Here is a 20,705-nt window from a genome sequence, read left to right as displayed (position 1 = left end):
AGTGGAATGAGCGCGCAGCTATGAGGGGGGGCCCAGCCCCCTAATCTCATAGGCCAAGGCAATAGCCTCCACAATCCAGCGTGACAACCGCTGTTTCGTAAGAGGCTTCCCCAAGTATGGTGCAGCCCATGATACAAACAGCTGTTCTGATTTGCCTGAATCCAGCTGTTCTGTCCACATAGGCATGTAACGTGCGCACCGAGCAGAGCGTATTTACGCGTCCATGCTCCTGTGATGAGAAAAGAGGAGGAGAGAACGCCGACAGTTCAATAGGGCGATATGGTATTGCCGGGTTAAAAACCTTCGGCACAAACGCGGGGTTAGGCTTCAGTAGAACCTTAGAATCCCCCGCTAAGAACTGCATACAAGCCGGGTTCACCGACAATGCATAGATGTCACTCACGTGCTTGGCCGAGGCCAACGCGAGTAACGCGAGTAGTGCTACTTTTTGGAGACAGGCTAGCTGAGTGGCTACTGTTTGGGGACAGACTAGCTTTCACACAAGGAAAACAGCTACTGTTTGTGAACAGACTAGCTGGCTCTCGTAGCTTTGCAGCTGCAGCAGGGACCAAACGTGTTAGCGGCTGGCGACCGAGTTGTGAGCTCGCTCTATGACCAGTATGCTAATATTAGCCGAGCCTGTTGTCCGAGAGCTGCTTCCAGGAGCGAGAAGAGGTTTTAGACTGAAGTACCGACGTCTGTCTACCAGTCAGGACTGGCGTAGTGGAAAATTGCTTCTGGGGACAAGCGCAGGGGGCATGTCCCATAGTGAGATACCGAAACGAATGTTGAAAGAGAACCCCCAGGCAGCGCTGCTCTTCTGTCCAATACACACACGAAACTTCAATTTTCATTCAAACAAACTAATGCTACTGCCACAATTGTTATATTTCATCAATGAGACCAGCATTTATCTCCTAAAAATAATTTAACCAGCCGGTGGTAAACCTCTAAAAACCGATCGTTTTGTCCCCCGGGGTGACGATGGAAGTTGGCCGGCCAAGCAGCTCAGGAGACGGGGTTGCTGCCTCTGTGACACTGGTGAAGCTTCACTTCTCCGAAAAACGTCGTAGCAAACTTCTTAACAGTCTCCTCGTTGCTCCAGAAATGTGCTCTTGTTTTCGAGGGAGGAGTCTAATGACACCATCAAGTTCAGGGGTCAGACCTGTTTAAGTCTAGACTAGACAAAGCCTAGACTGCTCCCTATTGATCCAGTCTCATTATCATTTTAGACCCACAAGGCCACAGAAGCTCCTCCAGCTTCCCTTTGTATTAAATCACGTGAATATATAGGACAGCATTGTGTGAGTGTGTGCCTTTCATATAGGCTACTTGTTAGGTTGATTAAGTTTAAATGAAAAAGGAAAAAAAAAAAAAACAGTCTGAAGGTTCAATCCCTGTAGAAGTAGGTCAACCTGTGCCTCAAGTCAAATCACATGGCTCTGATAACAGGTAGGATTTCCCAAACAAAACTACTATCCACGGCCGACTTTAAACCCGTCGACTTAATGAAAGCGGAGAACACACACAATCTACCAACCATAGTGAAACAGCGGGTGTTAATGATGTCGCTTAAATGCGTCAAGCTGCGTGAAGCCGGTGGCCCGCGGCAACAGCTTCACCGCCGCTAAAAATACATTGAAATTACCGAACAAACATCACGCTGACCCAAAACTGACCTTCACTATCAGGCTGTGTTGTTTTCACTCCATTTACTCCAGTAGTCTATAGCCAGCCCCGTCACCCTCACCCCCTGCCCCTCCCCGTCTGACGCTGCCATTTCCTTCACTCACGTCACCTCATCAGGCAGAGAACAGGCTGCGCTGGACTCACACAACAAAGCAAAGTCAACAAAACACTCAAAGCAGCTTCTGCTGTAAAATAGATGAGGTCAGACAGACACACAACTCACTAGACTATAATGTAATCTAGGTGTGACGTGATTAATCATATACAAGGTTAATCAGACAATCAGGAGAACATTTATTGTACTAAGTCACATCATGCTATAGAGCAGTGTTTTTCAACCTTGGGGTCAGGACCCCACGTGGGGTCGCCTGGAATTCAAATGGGGTCGCCTGAAATGTCTAGTAATTGAAAAAAAAATTACAGATAAAAATAATTTCATATTTTTCATATTTTATTAATTTATTTTGATATTACGGTTGCTGTATGGGTCACAATTTGACTTGGAATGGTTAAATAAATAAATAAATCAAACCACATAGATAAAACAACAAAGAAATAAATAATGAATTAAATAAAAAAACTAGAAAAAATGAAATAAAATATAATGATACAAACATTTAAAAAAGTGAATACTTATCTTTCAATAAATATTTGCTGAAAAAAATGAATATTAAAAATGATGATGTAATTTCTATTTGGTCTATTGGTTCATGAGTGGAGAATAAGATGGTATGTTGGGGCCTCTCATTATTTGTTATTATTATTTAGTGGTTGACTCTCCCAACATTTCCTACTTTCAGTTTCCAGGACGCTGCCCGGCAGGTCATGGGAATAACGCCACCGAATTGCCGTTTATGGTCAGAATTACGACGGTATCTGATTGTCTTTGAACCTCCAACTTTTATTCTTGATGAATGAAAACATTCTTGGCAAATGCTTTGGCTTTCGTCCGTCTTGCACCGGTCCAAGAATTTCACCGTGCGCACGGAGGCTCATGGGAAATGTAGTGTGAAAACACTTTGCTTTCCAAAGCTCTGCATTGTCCCTTTAAATCGCCAAGGGAGGGGGGGGGTGTTACGTCCTTGGCACGCGGGGGTTACGGCCTTGGCATGTGTCCTACGTCGATCACTACCAGGCAGAATGGCAGCCAGCACTGACAACGCTGTGGCTTTGGTGGCAAAGAAAAATGCCACAATATGATCAGCAATAATGATTGGGTCTATACTGATATGAGATTGATTTGCTGTGAACAAGATTGTCAGCACAGCACAGCTGCTTCATTAACTTTTAACCTGCAAAGGCGGCAACGCTGCAACATTGTAGGAATTTATGAAAGGCTTTGTGAATATTTCAGTACATTAAAACAATATTTCATTGCAGTTACTCTATTGAACGACCCTGAAGCATGAGAAAATGGGCTGTGTCCGTTCAGATCAAAGAGATGCACCGTCACTGTCAGTGCAGGGCTGAGCGCTGAGAGGAGAGAAAGTGGATTGTAGGTCTGTTCGTAAACGGGGCTTCTCTGACAGTCATGTTTATTCCCCAGAAACATTTCTTAATGCACGGTAGAGCGCCGTTTTTGTATTTTTTCTTCAAAATCACCTTGATATCCAGTAAATCGCCTAGCAACCGTCCAATCGCCAATACGCGATTTGATTGCTGATCGTCCCAGGCCTACTTGAGACCCCATGTCTCAATGAGATTACTTGTCTAAATAAAGGCTTAATAAATAAATACATAAATAAATTGTTGTGACACAGTTTATGTTCAGCAATTTGCAGATTAGCTAAATGTCAGTACTAAAAATGAAAAGCATCTGCAGCCGCAACTACCACAAGCCTATAAATGTAATAGATGTTCACTGTGAGCAGTCAGTGTGGGTAATAATTTCACACTCACACCCACAGAAGGTTTGTTTTTCTTCCCCTCTCATTCCCCCACTCTCTCTCCCTGCTTTCCACTGTCCTATCAAAATAAAGGGAAAAAGAAATGCACAAAAATAAATAGCATTAGTTAAAGGGATAGTTCACCCTAGAATGATATTTCGCTCATTATCTACTCACCCTCATGTTGACTAAGGGCTGGAAGAATTATCAGAATCCACCGTCCCTTCTCTTAGTTACAGGGGGTCTCGGCGTAGCAGTGCATTTCAATGCAACGGTTGCAAAGGGACACCGGAGCTCTTCGTAAAAAAACACACACAAAAAAACATCCAAATACCTCCATGATGCTCGTATGTAATGTCCGTCTTGTGCTGAAGCCCCAAATTGCGCAATTGTCCCGAAAAAAATTAAATAAGTCTATATATTTTGAGCTTGTTTGTAGCGGAAGCTTCTCGTCTTCTTCTTCTTCTCCTCTTCCTGGTCCGTCCAAATATCGCGTGATTCGCAGTAACCGCACTGACGCCGGCGCAAATCACGCGATATTTGGACGGACCAGGAAGAGGAGCTTCGAGAAGCTTCCGCTACAAACAAGCTTAAAATATAGACTTATTAAATTTTTTTTCGGGACAATTACGCAATTTGGGGCTTCAGCACAAGACGGACATTACATACGAGCATCATGGAGGTATTTGGATGTTTTTTTGTGTGTGTTTTTTTACGAAGAGCTCCGGTGTCCCTTTGCAACCGTTGCATTGAAATTCACTGCTACGCCGAGACCCCCTGTAACTCAGAGAAGGGACGGTGGACTCTGATAATTCTTCCAGCCCTTAGTCAACATGAGGGTGAGTAGATAATGAGCGAAATATCATTCTAGGGTGAACTATCCCTTTAAGCATTTAATACTGATTTCATCATGTATAACACATGTAGATTATAAACACAGTTAAAAATGTTTTACTCATTGATAAGCACTAACTGTATTTAAACTATATACTAATGAGTAATGCATTATAAATGAAGAATTCAGTATTTATTCATGCTAAACTAATGCTTAATAGTATGTACTTATCATAATGTGTTACCAAATAAATACTATGTTTTGGGTATTGACTGCATGAATGCACAACAAACAAAAACTAATGTTTACCGGTGTATTGGTATTTTCATATTTTATTAGCCTATGTTCCATGATTTTTAAAGAGACCCTGAGGAGTTTGCTTTTGGTTATAAAGAGTCTCATATTAATGTGGATGAATCTACGTTACCCACTTGTTAATGTGTCCATTTTCTATAAATATATAATTTTGTCTTTATCGTTATTTTGATATTATTATTTAGTGGTCGGCTCGCCCAGCATTTCCTAGTTGAGGTTTCCCGGACACTGCCCAGCGGGTCATGGGAATAACGCCGCCGGATCGCTAGTTGGCATTGCTTATGGTCGGAACTACGATGCTATCTGATCGTCTTCCAACCTCTGACTTTCGTTCTTGATTAATGAAAACATTCTTGGCAAATGTTTTCGCTTTCGTCCGTCTTGCGCCAGTCCAAGGATTTCACCATGCACTCAGAGGCTCATGGGAAATGTAGTGTGAAACCACTTCCTCGTACTTCCCTTTAAGTTCATCTGAACAATCTTCTTTAAAAGAAAAAAAACATCTCATTGACATAAGTACTGTATGAAGATGCGTACTTAGATTCAGCTGAAGCACCTTTAGCAGATCCTTAAAGTGAACTACTCATTTTGTAATAAGTGTATCTTACTGCTCTGATTGTTAATGCGTCCTGATTTTATGAAGACTCTTCTCAATCATGTGAGGAAAACTGCAGAATTATCTCCAGGTCTTACAGTAAATCGACATGTTTGGAGACCTCTGGTGATTCTCAAGCCCAATCAAAGCCCTTTAGAAGTTATTTCCTGGCAGCATGAAATAGAACTGTCCTTGACTGACTCTGCCAGGTTTAATTTTGCGTGTGGGAGATGCTCATTCTCGTCTGGTTTATGACACTTAACGAACAGAGGCACGTTACACACGGGAGAACAGAACATTCCAAAGAAACCTGTACCAGGAAATGCCCCGAGGCTTTTCTATATCTATAACGCTGTGTGTGCGTGAGCTGTGTAGCCGGTTTTATATTGTAGTCAGTCAGACATTATGTTCACCATGTCCATACAGCAGGTGGTAACTTCTCTATCCCTCTGACAGTTAAAAGCAAGCGATTAGCATTGCAGGTTCTTAAACCGTTTATCTCTTTCCTGTTCCTTTTTCTCTCTTCCTATTTTTTTTCTTTCATCTGCCCCTTTTTTTGAAGAGAGAGACAGGAAAGAGACACATGATCGACATCTGCTTCGGGGGTCGTAGTGCCCATATATCACGTGTTCCAACCACTTGACCACTCGAGCACCACCACATTTACCTTTTCACCCACATTTCTTATTTTCATCAACGGTTTATATTTTACTCTGTAGAATAGCAGAGAAATACATTACTATTTCCATGACAACAGGTTTTTTCCAACCACCAGTGCAAAACCCAATGATATGTGAATGATACATAATGATTATATATGCTTTTGAACTATTTATCCGTTAATCCGTTCATTATCAAAGCGGAACTCATAAAGTATTCCGTTCGATTCAGACAGCATTACTGAGACAATGAGACAATGCACAAGTTACACAACAGAGCAGAACTTCTTGGTGATTGTCCTTTAAAAACAAATGATTATCGTCATTTATTCTGCTATTAGGAAGTCAGCCAGGTTGACATCAGAGAATAATGAACCACTTTGTTCACTGCTCCAGCACACAACAGGCCACCAACACAAAAGACACTTTTATATAAGTCTCACTCTGACAAAGCGTGAAGCTTATATAACTTACACCATCTGCAATGCATGCCAGAAACTACTTTTCAGTACGCATCAGTATTGGATGCAAGAAAATGTGATCATGATGATAAATCTGAATTTAGGTGCTTTAACACTCAAGCTAATAGAGTCTTGAACAGAAACTAGGTGCATTTCAGCACCACAGGTTCCTTCATCCCAAAGTCTATAGCTTTTAGTCTAATGACTGACATGTGATCTGTGGTGACACATGCTCAAGACATATTCATGTGTTATTCTATGACTTAAATACATCAGTAAATACTCCATACCTGATTTCTTTAAACTGTTATGTAAAAGGTCGGTTGCTAAAAAAAACAAAACATGAGACTGCTGAGGTTCTCGGGGACTTTGCAAACTACAGTATGACGAACTAATGAAACAACAAACTGAAGTTTAGTGGTGGTGAAGTTGTTATCTTATAACTTAAAGGGATAGTTCATCATTTTGGCAAATTGGCCCATTGCCATAATCACTATAGTCATAGCAGCAGGTTTGTTACCTTTAATTGTCAGTGCAAGCTATTTTTAGAACGGCGGAGCAGAACCGCAAGCTGCTCAGAGCTACGCTATACGGAGGCTAATGGGATTTCTTGGTTTCCCTCATCAAAGTCATCAAATACACAATCCAACAACTCCAAAACGCTCTGGTGCTATGAGATAATAACGGAACGTTAAGAGATGGAGTTGTTTTAGAGGTAAACTCATGCAAAACCGCTGATGCGCGTTGCCTTCAGGGACAGTTATTCAGCAAGCAGTTCCGCAAACGACTCTGTCTCTCTGTTCTAAAAACAGCTTACACTGACAGTAATGAACCTACTGCTATGACTATAGCGATTATGGCAATGGGCCAATTTGCCAAAATGTTGAACTATCCCTTTAATATTAGCATTTTATTGCTGGTGATTGTGCTTCAAGCAGCAAAGTGGTGTTCTATGTGAAGATTAAGTTGCTCAACTCAGTGTGCAAGTAACCCCTGATTTCCACATATTCCCTCTCCGTTGCGGTTTCGCTCCAAAGTTGACGTTGTCAAGATGAATTATGACAAAGTGATGATTTTACAGTCGGGAGTTTGTCCATTGTGTTATATTTTGAAATTTACTGGATGCTCTGCGCGTTTGGGATGATCTTATCCACATGGATTGTTGCACGCTGGCAAAAAATAGACCTGCGGTGTATTTCTGCCAGAGCTGTGATGGACGAATTGCACAACAAAGCACAACAGAGACTGAATGGAGCAGAGATGGAGTATTAGGGTATTTTCAAAATGTTTGGGGGCCATAAAAAATGGTAATAATTAGAGGTTAAAGTTATTATTTTTTTAAAGATTGAAATGCCTAAAGTCATGAACCCAAATAAATGAAAAGCTTACCATTTCTTTTCATTCTTGCCATTTGTGGCCCTCGCTAATTACCAACGCTGCATACACACACACACCTTTGTTTGTCACAGCCAATGATAAAATCCCTTTGGACTCTTAGGTATTTACACAACCTCAAATTGAGCAGAATTTATCCGTGAAAAAAACCGAGCATCAACATCAACATTCCTAATCACTACATGACTATCAAATGAAGGCTATTCTTGGCACAAAAACAATACCATAGTAATTTAAAACCTTGCTTATTCTGTGCCCTGAGACGTGATGTGCAGAAGCCAATTCCAGCTGGCACTTAGAGTCAGAGCAGAGCCCAGACAGGAGGCGATCACTGGACTCACATGGACATATGGGCCATTTAGAGTGACCAATTATCCTAACCTGCATGTCACGGACTGTGGGAGAAACCCACGGGGGCACGGGGAGAACATGGAAACTCCACACTGATAGGCTGGAAGCTGTTTTCTTGTTCGGCTGGGAGTCCTCTGATAATTGGCTCAGTTGCCGACAACATGGACACAGCAGAGCGCCTTCCCAGAGCCCGCTGCAGGTTACCGACGAGGGAGCATCACTTTTCTCATCCACCTTTTTTCAGTTTGACAGGATTTGCCAACACCGATGATGAGGATTGATGACGCTTCTAATTAAGACGTCCTTGTTGTTGCAGGAAGCCGCTAGTGCATGTCAGGAAAAACTGACAGAGAGCAAAACAAAGTTCTCTGCTGCTGAACTCAGAAGTGAATGAACAATTTCATGCAATCATGCACTCTTCTTCCAGGACAAAGGAAGGGCACGGTGGAGGAAACGGTATTTAATGGAGCTATCAGCCGAAAAATCAGCTCAAAGACTTGAATGGAGGGTTTTTTTTCACACAGCAGACGTTCTGACCTGTCACAGCAGAGGAGACACGTGTAACTAATTACACTGAAGATGGCTCTGTTCTATTTAAGGACTCCAGTGTGCCATCGAGCGACTGTGCATAATGTAGGAGATCTGGAGCTGGCACACTCAGTGGTATGCATCCATCACTGATCTTATTAATCACACAGGTGCACTTTTCCTGCTGTGACTTGTCAATATGTCTGATGTGAAGAGGATCTGTTTTTTAAAAGCCTGTGATTTCATTTATTTTGGTTGATCTGACCTCCTCTCAGAACTCTGTGGGCAAGTACAGGCGGCGTTCGCATGGCATCTCTACGACTCTTCAGTCTGTCTTGACGGGTGGGACTAATTACACTTTCCATAGCAGTGAAGTCTTGAGACCCCATGAGACACCCAGCAGCTGCCCCCCCCCCCCACACCTCCCCAACTGAAGAGGCTTGAGAGGAAGTGCAGGGTCTGTTGTTCTAGGTGGACCCAAGAGTGGGTCATCCAGTCAAAACATCATAGACAATCTGCTCTTGGGTGGACTCCCAATCCATGATTGAGTTACACTTGTTCCCACAGATTTTGCGGAACTTGCGATGACACAATTAGTTGTCTAAACGGACACACAGCTTGTCACTTTAACGTCAGGCTAAAGGCCGATTCACTTATCTCTTCACCCACCCTTCACTTTTTTATCTGATTTTTCTTTCATAATCCAAAATTTGGGAGTTGTGATGGGTGCCTTTCACATTTGAATCAATACTCGGTACTGGGAACCAGTACCGGTATACAACCAGGGCCAAGATTTAACGTCATTTGAAAGAGTCGGAGATCTGTTGAAGCTGACGCACTGATCGGGCCGTAGTTTCGCTTTTACCGCGCACGCCCTGCTGCACTCGCCATTCTCTCTCTCTCTCTCTCCCCCCTCTCTGCGTGTGTGTGCGTGCGTGCGTGCGTGTGTGCGTGCGCCAATAACGGCGAAAGAGCGAGATGAATGAACGGAAAGATATTGCCGAAAAATCTATTCGTGGCGGGAATTTATTTGAAACAGTGGCCGGAGCAACAGGCGAGGACCCTGGCATCAGCCTGCTTACAGCAGGGAGAATCAGAAGAAGAGGAGAGCGCAGTGAGCGGAGAGTAGTGTGGGACGTCCAGCGACAGGTCAGACAAACAACTGTTTGGACAGCAGCTCAGTTCAAAGTGAAGCAGACTATTACCCCTGGCTTCTTATGGAAAATTCTGGTTTTGCTGCACAACTGAGCTGAGCATACTGTCTATTAATAGGCCGCCGTGCCAATCTTTGAATAATAGGAAGATTTGTGTGATTTATTATAAGCTCTTTTTTTGTTTGTTTGTTTGTTTTTACAAGTTAGACCTGGTGAGAAAACTGTAAAGCACCGCCTGTGGTGATGTGGGCATTTGCCTGTGCTGTGCAGAGTAGGCTATAGTCTAAAATAATTTTAAGTTATCGTCATAACAAGCCTATTATTTGAAATTGAGGCTTGTGTCCCACAGCATGGCATGTCCGCCGTCATGTACCCCCCCCCCCCTCCCCCCGACGTGCGCCGCATACGTTCCGGGACCTGTGCCCGTCTCGTCGTCCCTGAGCTGTCATAGTACTTTGCGTTCCGGCACCTTATGATTTACAAATTAAGCACTGTATACAACGGTACCTGTTTTCTGTACTTTTTCCATGTGTGTGGTAATTTAAGTTATTTTGTCTTGTCAAAATTAAAAAAAAAAAAAAGTAAATAAATAACCGTTTGACTTCATGTGACTCGATACTCGGTACTTTGGTGAGAATTCAGTCGGTACCAATAAAATTACAGAATTCGGTACCCATCCCTAGTTGTGACTCACACATCTCTTTGATAAACTGTGTCAAAAATGTTGAGAGGCTTAGCCCCACCTTCTGTCTGTCATCCTGTAGATCAACTGTTACTTCACCAGCTCTGATTCTGCAATAGAGAACTTGTACAAGCAGGGCTGTAAACTAACTTTTTGGCTCACCTGCCAAGGGGGCCGGTAGATGAAAAGAATCTACTGGCCAAATAATAATTGCCTCTTTTTGTTTGGTGAGTGGCGACCGCCTTGTCTTTACATCTAGTATCACTGTCTTACATAACTTGTTGTATGTCACTGTACGTCAAATAAACTGTTACTTTGTGATATGTTATGTCATTGCTATATGTTAGGTCTACTGTCTCTATTATTCTTTTCTCTTGTGTCACTGTTGTCATATGTGCTTTTATTGTCTATATTTTAATGTTATACTCCCCCTTTCCCTTGCCCCTTAGGAGGTCTTTCACCTCCTACCAGGCCATTGCCCTAATAAGAATGTATTCTTAGCAATTCTTGCCTGGTTAAATAAAGGCTTACTACTACTACTGCTACTACTAGTTTACAGTCCTGTCGGCTAACTTCCGCTTTAGCTCTCAGCTAACTAGAACAGGAATAAAATAATTTAATCATGCGGCTCTTCTAGACTTTCCAAATGTAATCGGACTGAATGGATCAAATTCTGGTAGTGAGCGGGGGTTGTGACACTCAAAAAAAATTATCCACCGTTTTATAGCTGCTTCTTTTCCCATTATTGTCTATGAGAAAAATTCTAAGTTGTTGAACGGTGACCCTGGAAGTATCGGTGAGCACTTCCTGTCTACTGTAACGCAATGCATGCAGGGAGTTGCTGTTTCTTAGCAAACCTAACGTGAACTAGACACAAATGAAACAGGGTGACTGCCTGCTCGTGTTTGGCACTCTACTCGTGTTGTGCTTCTTCTTCTTTGGCATTTATGGCGGGCGCACCAACCGCCACCTACTGTGTTGGAGTGTGAACCAGAATCACCTGGTTATGTGCTGTTGCTGATCCAAACATTTCTTTTTCTTTAGAAAAAAGCTCCCGGAAAATGAGGAGAAACTTTGGACAGCAAAACTATTCGGGATCAAAGCATTATTTGTGTACTTCCAAATACGTATTCGGGTTCGGGTACACCCCTACTTCACATGAATCGATAGTCAATACTTTCGTGGGAATTCTGTTGGTACCAATAAAATTACCGAATTCAGTACCCATCCCCAACTCGAATGTTTAAATTTGGGCTTGTAACAGTTGCAATATTATTCTATGCCAAAATAAAGAAAAAATGCCAAACATTTACTGGTTTCAGCTTCTAACCAGAGAGGATTTAAAATTGACATCACTGTACATTGCCTCATTAAGTCTTTTGAACCTGTGTGAGGACGGAGGCATGTCGCTCCAGGCTCTGGTATCCTGTGTCTGTTATGGCAGACACAGTGTTTTTCAGGACAGGCTAACTGCATATATGAGCGCTAGCCCCTCCTCCTCTGTGCTCCGTCTCTACATCTGTGTGATGTAAGCGTGCCGTGGGACCTCGGGGACTGGAGCAGTGGCTGCCTCCACGGCCCCTGTTATGTAACTGATTTCTCTCACAACGAGGCAGGCAGGCAGGCGCGGCGCAGAGAGGGAGAGAGGGAGAGACCGGTTTTCTTTCCTGTCGTCCCCTCCCCCTTCCTCCTCCCCTCCCCTTCCACGCTCACTATACATTAAGCCTCAGCCTGCCGCGGAAAAACCAGGACACTGCCTTGCAGCAACAAGCTCTGGGAACAGAGGGGAGGGGAGGGAAGGGGAGGGTGGGGTGTTAGGGATGGATGTCAAAGCAGGTCACGTCTGGCTGTTTGATTACAGCTTTGCATGCATTTGTTTATACATATGCACACTGTTTGCACATGGACTCACTTTGGTTTCACATTTTAGCAGCATTTTCAGTTTGACTTCTATCTATCTATCTATCTATCTATCTATCTATCTATCTATCTATCTATCTATCTATCTATCTATCTATCTATCTGCACACACTGTGTATTTTATATGTTTTATTTTCAATGATGCTGGAGAAATCCAGACAGTTGGCATGCAGGCTACCTGCTTAACATGAATTAATTACAGTTTTAGGATTATTGGACTTAATCGGATTTATTAAATATCATCATTGCTTGTAAAACTGTTAAAAAATCATAATGCCAACATCATTAAAAAAAAAACAAGTCTGAAGGAAGCACTCACACAGACATAAATCTTTGAGAGCTAGCTGAATATTAATAAACAAACAGGAGGCTGGTGACCAAAGGGATAACTGGGTTATGTTGTAAACAATGTGAGCTGAGAGAGTGGCTCCTGTGTAATTAGTTCAGGCCTTGTTCCTGAGCTCCAGCAGCAGGGATGCTTATATTAGTTTTCCGCCTTTTCTCTCGTTGGATATTTTTGTTTGAAAATGTTACATATCTGAACCTGCATTCAAAGACATTAGACGGAACAGACAGTTCCACATGACAGAGTCATGCTCCCTCCCTCCTGAATATTCCATACTCACGAAAACACAGAGGGGTGACAGCGGGTCACATGGCACATGGCGTCTTTGCGTGATAGGCGTTTTGAGGCAGATGAACCTTTCCGATCGGAATGCTGTGTGCACATTTCACGTGAACGTTGAACCCTCCCCTAGCAGGAGATAACTGCTCATTACTTATATCATTACCTGACCTCAGCGCGCTGCTCTGATGTTTACCCCCTGGTCACAGCTGTGAACCATGCAGGGTCTGATGAACAACAGGTCTTGGACCAAAAATGAACCACAGAACCACATCTGTTGGGTCGAAGCAGATGATGCTGCTGCTGCCGTCATCATGGAATTAAATAATAATCATATTGGAGTCCTGTCATGTCCTCACACACACACACACAGACACACACACACATACATAGGCCTTTGTAACACCATGCATATAAACCATACATGCACCACGCCTCTGCCTATAGGTAGGTAACAGTTCATGTTTCATTGTGTCCTGTAACACCTGCATGAGTCATATCAAGTCTCCTGGTCCAGTTCAAGCACATTTTACACTACACAAACCTGCTTACATGTCACAGTAAAGGAATGTGAACAGTGGCTGCGCAGTAAATCACACACTGGGGAGGGAAACGTATACATGTTTATACCCGATGTGCTGCCAACATCTCGGCGTGTGTACCCTCACCTCACCCCTGCAGGATCATGCCTTTACCCTGTCCGTGCAGCCATGTACGGTAACAGGTTCTCTTGCTGCGATGATTACACGTAGCCTAATAGTGCTCCTAACTTTAACAGTGCACTTCAGAGCCCCCCCTCAGTGTAAACGACAGTGGACAGGGAGCACATGGCAGCCACGGCACTGATAGTTCCTCAGATGACACGCAGAGGACAGGCTCCCTTGCATTAGCCTCTATAGGTTGAGTACAGTAGTAATGAGGCCGGCGCAGCGGCCGGGTTGAAGTGAGGACAGCGCTCACCTTGCTCCGCCGTCCCCCGCCAGCCAGCTCAGCTCAGCTCAGCTCAGCTCCTCACTGTGTTTCTGCTCCGGAGTAACTGCGATTAAAAAAATAAAAAAATAAAAATGACAGCACTGTCAGCAGCAGCGTAGTCCGACCTCCGCCTCGCTCCGTCAACATAAACAGTCGAACTGACACGTGAAGAAGCAAGAAGAAACACGAAGCGGGATAAAAAGCGAATCTAGTTGTGTGTTTTTTCTTTCTTTTTCTTTTTTTTCTTTTTCCTTTACCGTGTCAAAACCGCGTAGCCGGTGCCTCTCCCGGTGGTAGCCCCCCTCCCTCCCCCCTTCCTTTTCAATCCGCTTTCAGGTGCGTGTGTTGACGGGAGCTCCGCGTTCGTCCAGCTCTGCCAAGGCCATGGCCGCGGTCTTCAGGGGAACTCTACAGCGTTTATTAGCTCGCTGTGCTGCGCTGTGGCTGTGGCTGTGGCTGTGCTGCTCGGTCCTCCCCCCTCCTGCCTGTACAGTACGGGTGAATGCGGGTCAGGAGAAGCGGAGCTGCCGCCGGGGGTGATTCGTTCTGCCGGCTCAGCAGCGCCCTCTACCGGCAGGAGAGCGGTACCGCGCCCGTGTGGCGGTTGTTGCATAATCCGGACATCCTGGGGAATTTTAAAGTGGAATGTCACCCGTTTTTGATTGAGTGGTGGGAAAAGGTTTCCCTACTAAACACACAGAGAACGATGGGTTATGTAGCCTACAATTCTGTGATACACTTTACATTTTATGTTCGCCTTTTCATTTTGTGTCCATGTTTTCCTTTTTTAGTGAGACATTTTCAGAGAGAAATGTAGCCTACATTTAACTGCTCTGTACTGTATGTAGCCTATCAGACAATTTTATAAATTAATTTATATAATCTGAATCACACACTTGTGATTCCGGATCATATGATGTGATGCATTGTAATATGAGTAAAATTGGGGAAATTATAGGCTATCCTAAAATCACAGCGTATAGGACATTTTAGCCGCTTGAGAGTTAAACTGTGGTTTAGGGTTAGGATAAGAATAAGGTTTGGAGTAAGGTTTAGATCAGGGTTGGAGTTATGCTTTTAGTTGTGATACTTAGGGCGAGGATAAAGGGCTAGGGAATAATTTACACCCTGACATGGCTCCTGCATCTAATAATCTTGGAGTAATATGATATACTACTATGCTATAATAAACTGATGGATTTAGGAAAGATACACTGTGTTGGAAAAGAATGGACGTTATATTAATGAGACTGTGGATAAGGAGCTTTTAGAGACTGGAAAGACTTAATGACGTTGTTATGGCCAAACAGAAAGATTTAGTTTAACTCTGAGAACGTTACATGAATCTCATTAAACATGGAAATGCAGGCTTACCCTGGAGGGAAGCTGTAAACAATGTAGGGACAGAAGAAACACTAACTGACAATTTAATCACTGAAAAGACTGTGAGACTTTCTATTCCCTTCTATCACCTAAGGTGTACTGTATTGCTTTGCACATACAGGCTGTATTGTCTGTATGGTGCCCAAAGTGATATGTATTTATCACTATGTCATACAATGTTGCCATATTTGTCCCCTCTAAGGAGATATATTACTGTCATACACATTCATGCCCTCTAGATTCATAAAATACAGATTTATAACATTGATAACCAGTTGTAAACTATGAATATGTACATAGATTCAAACAATTCTTGGGATTTTTATGTATAGTATTTACATTTGGATGTTCATGATATATCTTATTTTTACCTAGGCTATATATCTAATTTAGGTATATATTTTGAAAAAAACTCACATCTAGTTATATTAACACAATTAGCCTAATAGTCTTTGGATTTTTTTGTAACATACTATGTCTCCACTTGTAGGTTTCACATAAATCATTACAATTTCTGATAGTTGTACAGTTAGATATAGATAAGATATTAGACTCAGATGTTAGTTGGTTGAGACCAAAAACGGAGCTTAAAGAAAGTGGATATTGCCATTGCACCGACACAGGGATCCTTCAATAAATGTGACCAGACAAGATGCTGGAAGTGTACTTTTCTTGTGCATCCGTGTTTTTTTTTTTATTGCAATAATACATCTGCATGTTGATATATATATTTACACGCACACATACACACACATACACACATCAACAATGGTCAGAACAAAACAAGAACTTTGGACAATAAGCACTAAACACGTTGACATGAGAAAAAAACCCACAAATTAACCACCGACTGTCCAAACCCCGATTGAGATGCACACACATTCACACACACACATACATGTTCTTAAATACACACATGCTCACATTCAAAAAGCACACTCACAACTCACACACGCTCACATACGCACTGGACACATGCAGCATTTATGCACATGAACGGACACAAGCTGGAGTTCCCACAAAGAACCATTGCGATAAGTACTAAAGGTTTTTGAGTCGATGTTAAAAGTGCAGATTTTTTTTTTGTTTTCTATTCTTAACACTGACGACGCCATAGCTACACTAGCTCAACTGAACTGTACTGTACGCAACACAGACAGACAGGCCAACAATCCAAACGGTCCAACATTTACTTTCACTGTTACAGTCACCTGGTAAATTCAATATCTCCAGAGCAATAGGGAAGAGGAATCATACTGTTAAAGTACCAAATAGACTTAAGACCAATCATTTAAATTCTTTTCATGATATACTTCATTTTGTCTATATATACTATTTACAAAACATGGACATACTGTATATTTAAAGGGATTACATTTACACATGGACAGCTTCTTTTTTACAGCCACTACATATTCACTAAAAGCCTCTCATAGATTCTTAATATTCAAACGGGTTTGGGATCTGTGTCACTTTGAGATCAAGTCTGTTTATACTGCTTGTGTTTGTGAGGATACATATTGTACTATCAATAACTACCTTTAGCCAGACAAGAGATATGCAACAAATACATCAAATACTATAGCTAAAAACATACGGCTCTTTTTTTAAAACCTATTTCTATGCATGATGCACAAAACAGCACTTTTTACAATCATCTATTGCAATTTCATTACAGATAACAGATTGTAACAGTATAACGTCCAGTAGTTTGTGGTGATTATGTCAATAGCTGACGAAGATGAGTAGGACGAAGGTGTTACAGTGTATGGAATCATGCTGAGATAAAGAGGACTTGTGTGTTCCTCTTTTAGACCAGGTGTGTATTTAGGTACAGTAGATGGGTGGATGGGATCAGTAGGTGTACAGAGGAAGATTTCTTGTTCTTGGTCTTGTTGTTCTTCTTCTCCTCCTCCTCTTCCTCCTCCTCAGTTTGTCCCTTGGATGACCTGGCGATGTCAAGATGGTTGCTCCATCCTTTGAGCCTCTCTACTCATAGAAGCTGCGGTCACTAGAAACATGAAGGAACAGAGGAAGAAAGACAAAAATTGTTTTGATATTCTGTGGATAGCCGTCCTTTGTAAGAGGGGCCATCATTAGTAACCCCCCAACAAACGCCTGTGTACTCACACGACACCAGCACAAAGCCGGGCAAAATAAAGTGCGCTGAGCAGGATTTAATGGCCTATGACACAAGGAGAGAGCCATCACTCTTTGTCCTCTTGGCACCACTGAAATCCTGATCCTCTGTATGGGATGTCAGGTAGATTTGCTTTGTTGCAAACAAACAGGTTTAGAGACTTTTTTAACGTTGGGCCGCAATTGGACACAAAATTCAAAACAGGACACATCTGTAAAATGAGTAAAATATGAGTGAAGACTCACATTTAAAAACACTGTCTGTTATTCATGTTACCATGTTACTCTGTATAATAAATGAATGCGCGCCAGCCCTGACTTTGATGTTGCTATGATGCCATGCTGAGCGTCAGCCACCAACCTACTGTACCTACTGTATAGATTTTTCTTTGGCCCTATGGACTTTGACTGGCCTTTATCTCTGGGATTCTCATTAGTGTTGACTAGCATTGGGTTGCACCATCTGTTTACATAAGAAAGTTTGTAAAGGTAGAGTCTAAGTTTGACTTGACATTATAAATGAAGCATCATGGTGCTACAGTGCTTTTCTGACCCATGCATCAGATTCTAGAGACATAAGGGAACATTGTTCAAACCCCAGCAGAAATTACTTTTTAGGAACAAAATTTCGTGATTCACTAAATTAGGTTGCAGTCACAGCATGAGGATTATCTTTAAACACATTCACTACACGTGATAGATGGTAGTATTAAACATACACAGCACAACAAATGTATCAATAGACAATACAGACTTCAGTCGTGCAGCTTTTGGTTGCTCGAAAGTCGCAAAACTCATGGAGTTCCTATTGAGTGACAAACATCTGATTATGCTAACCCAAATGATGTTTTTTTTAGTTTCTGATAATAGCAGAATATCTTTTTGGATTGAGAGAGGCTGGACTCTCTTCTACTCTGGAGTTGCTCGTGATGAGAGGCGGCAAACTGGTGTGGGCTTGCTCATAGCTCCCCAGCTCAGCTGCCATTTGTTGAAGTTCTCCCCAGTGAACAAGAGGGTTGCCTCCCTGCACCTTCGGGTCGGGGATAGGTCTCTCATTGTTGTTTCGCCTTACGGGCCGAACAGCAGTGGGCCTTCTTGGAGGCCCTGGGAGGGGTACTGGAAGGTGCTCCGACTGGGGACTCCATCGTTCTACTGGAGTACTTCAACGCTCACATGGGCAGGGTGTAATTGAGAGGAACGGCCTCCCCGATCTGAACCCTAGCAGTGTTTTGTTGCTGGACTTCTGTGCTAGTAACAGTTTGTCCATAACGAACACCATGTTTGAGCATAAGGGTGTCCATAAGTGCACATGGCACCAGGACACCCAAGGCCAGAGGTCAATGATTGACTTTGTGGTCGTGTCTTGGACACTCGGGTGAAGAGAGGGGCTGAGCTGTCAACTGATCACCACCTGGTGGTGAGTTGGATCCGCTGGCAGGGGAGGAAACTGGACAGACTTGGCAGACCCAAACGTACTGTGAGGGTCTGTTGGGAATGCCTGGCGGAACCCTCTGTCAGGGAGGTCTTCAACTCCCACCTCCGGGAGAGCTTTGACCAGATCCCGAGGGAGGCTGGAGTGGTCCATGTTCTCCACGTCCATTGTTGACGCAGCTGTTCGAAGCTGTGGCTGTAAAGTCTCCGGTGCCTACCGTGGCGGCAATCTACGAACCCAGTGGTAGACACCGGAAGTAAGGGATGCCGTCAAGCTGCAGAAGTAGTCCCACCGAGCCTGGTTGGCTCAAGGGACTCTGGAGGTAGCTGACGGGTACCGGCAGGCCAAGCGTGCAGCAGCTCGGGCGGTTGCAGAAGCAAAAACTTAATTCTGGGAAAAGTTTGGGGAGGCCATGGAGGAGGACTACGAAGGCCTCGAAGAAATTTTGGCAAACCATCCGGCGCCTCAGGAGGGGGAAGCAGTGCTCCAACAACACTGTTTACAGTGGAGGTGGGGAGCTGTTGACCTCGACTGGGGACATGTCGGGCAGTAGAAGGAATACTTTGAAGATCTCCTCAATCCCACTGACACGTCCTCTGTAGAGTAAGCAGAGGCTGAGGACTCAGTGGTTGACTCGTTCATCACTCAAGCTGAAGTCACTGAGGTAGTTCAGAAGCTCCTCAGTGGCAAGGCACCGGGGGTGGATGAGATCCACCCTGAGTACCTCAAGTCTCTGGATGTTGTGGGGCTGTTGTGGCTGACACACCTCTGCAGCATCATGTGGCAGTTGGGGACAGTGCCTCTGGACTGGCAGACCGAGGTGGTGGTCCCTCTATTCAAAAAGGGGGACTGGAGGGTGTGTTCCAACTATGGGGGGATCACACTCCTCAGTCTCCCTGGGAAAGTCTATTCCAGGTACTGGAGAGGAGAATTTGACCAACAGTCGAACCTCAGATTCAGGAGGAACAATGCGGTTTTCGTCCCGAGGGGGTCCGGTTCAGTAGCCACTGGATTTCATCTCTGCTTTTCGCAGATGATGTTGTCTTGTTGGCTTCCCTCAAGCCAGGACCTCCAGCATGAACTGGGGAGGTTTTCAGCCGAGTGTGAAGCAGCTGGGGTGAGAATCAGAACCTCCAAATCCAAGGCCATGGTTCTCGACTGGAAAAAGGTGGCTTGCCCTCAAGGTCGGGGGAGAGTTCCTGCCTTAAGTGGAGGAGTTCAAGTATCTTGGGGCCTTGTTCACGAGTGATGGAAGGATGGAGCGCGAGATTGACAGGCAGATCAGTGCAGCGGCCGCAGTAATGCAGTCGTTGTATCGGTCTGTCGTGGTGAAGAAGGAGCTGAGCCGAAAGGCAAAGCTCTCGATTTACTGCTCAATCTACGATCCTACCCTCACCCATGGTCATGTACTTGACCGAAAGAACAAAATCCTGGATACAAGCGGCCGAAATTAGTTTCCTCCGGAGGGGGGCGAGGCACTCCCTTAGAGATAGGGTGAGGAGCTCTGTCACCCGGGAGGAGCTTGGAGTAGAGCTGCTGCTCCTCCACATCGAGAGGAGCAGTGGCATGTCCCACCGGGAGGAGACCCCGAGGAAGACCCAGGACACGCTGGAATGACTATGTCACTTGGCTGGCCTGGGAAAGCTTTACTTTGCTAATTAGCTCATAACTAGAATGAGTTTGA

The sequence above is a fragment of the Trachurus trachurus genome (genome assembly GCF_905171665.1).
Source record: "Trachurus trachurus genome assembly, chromosome: 8".
Taxonomy (NCBI): domain Eukaryota; kingdom Metazoa; phylum Chordata; class Actinopteri; order Carangiformes; family Carangidae; genus Trachurus; species Trachurus trachurus.
Note: the sequence above shows the minus strand (reverse complement) of the source record.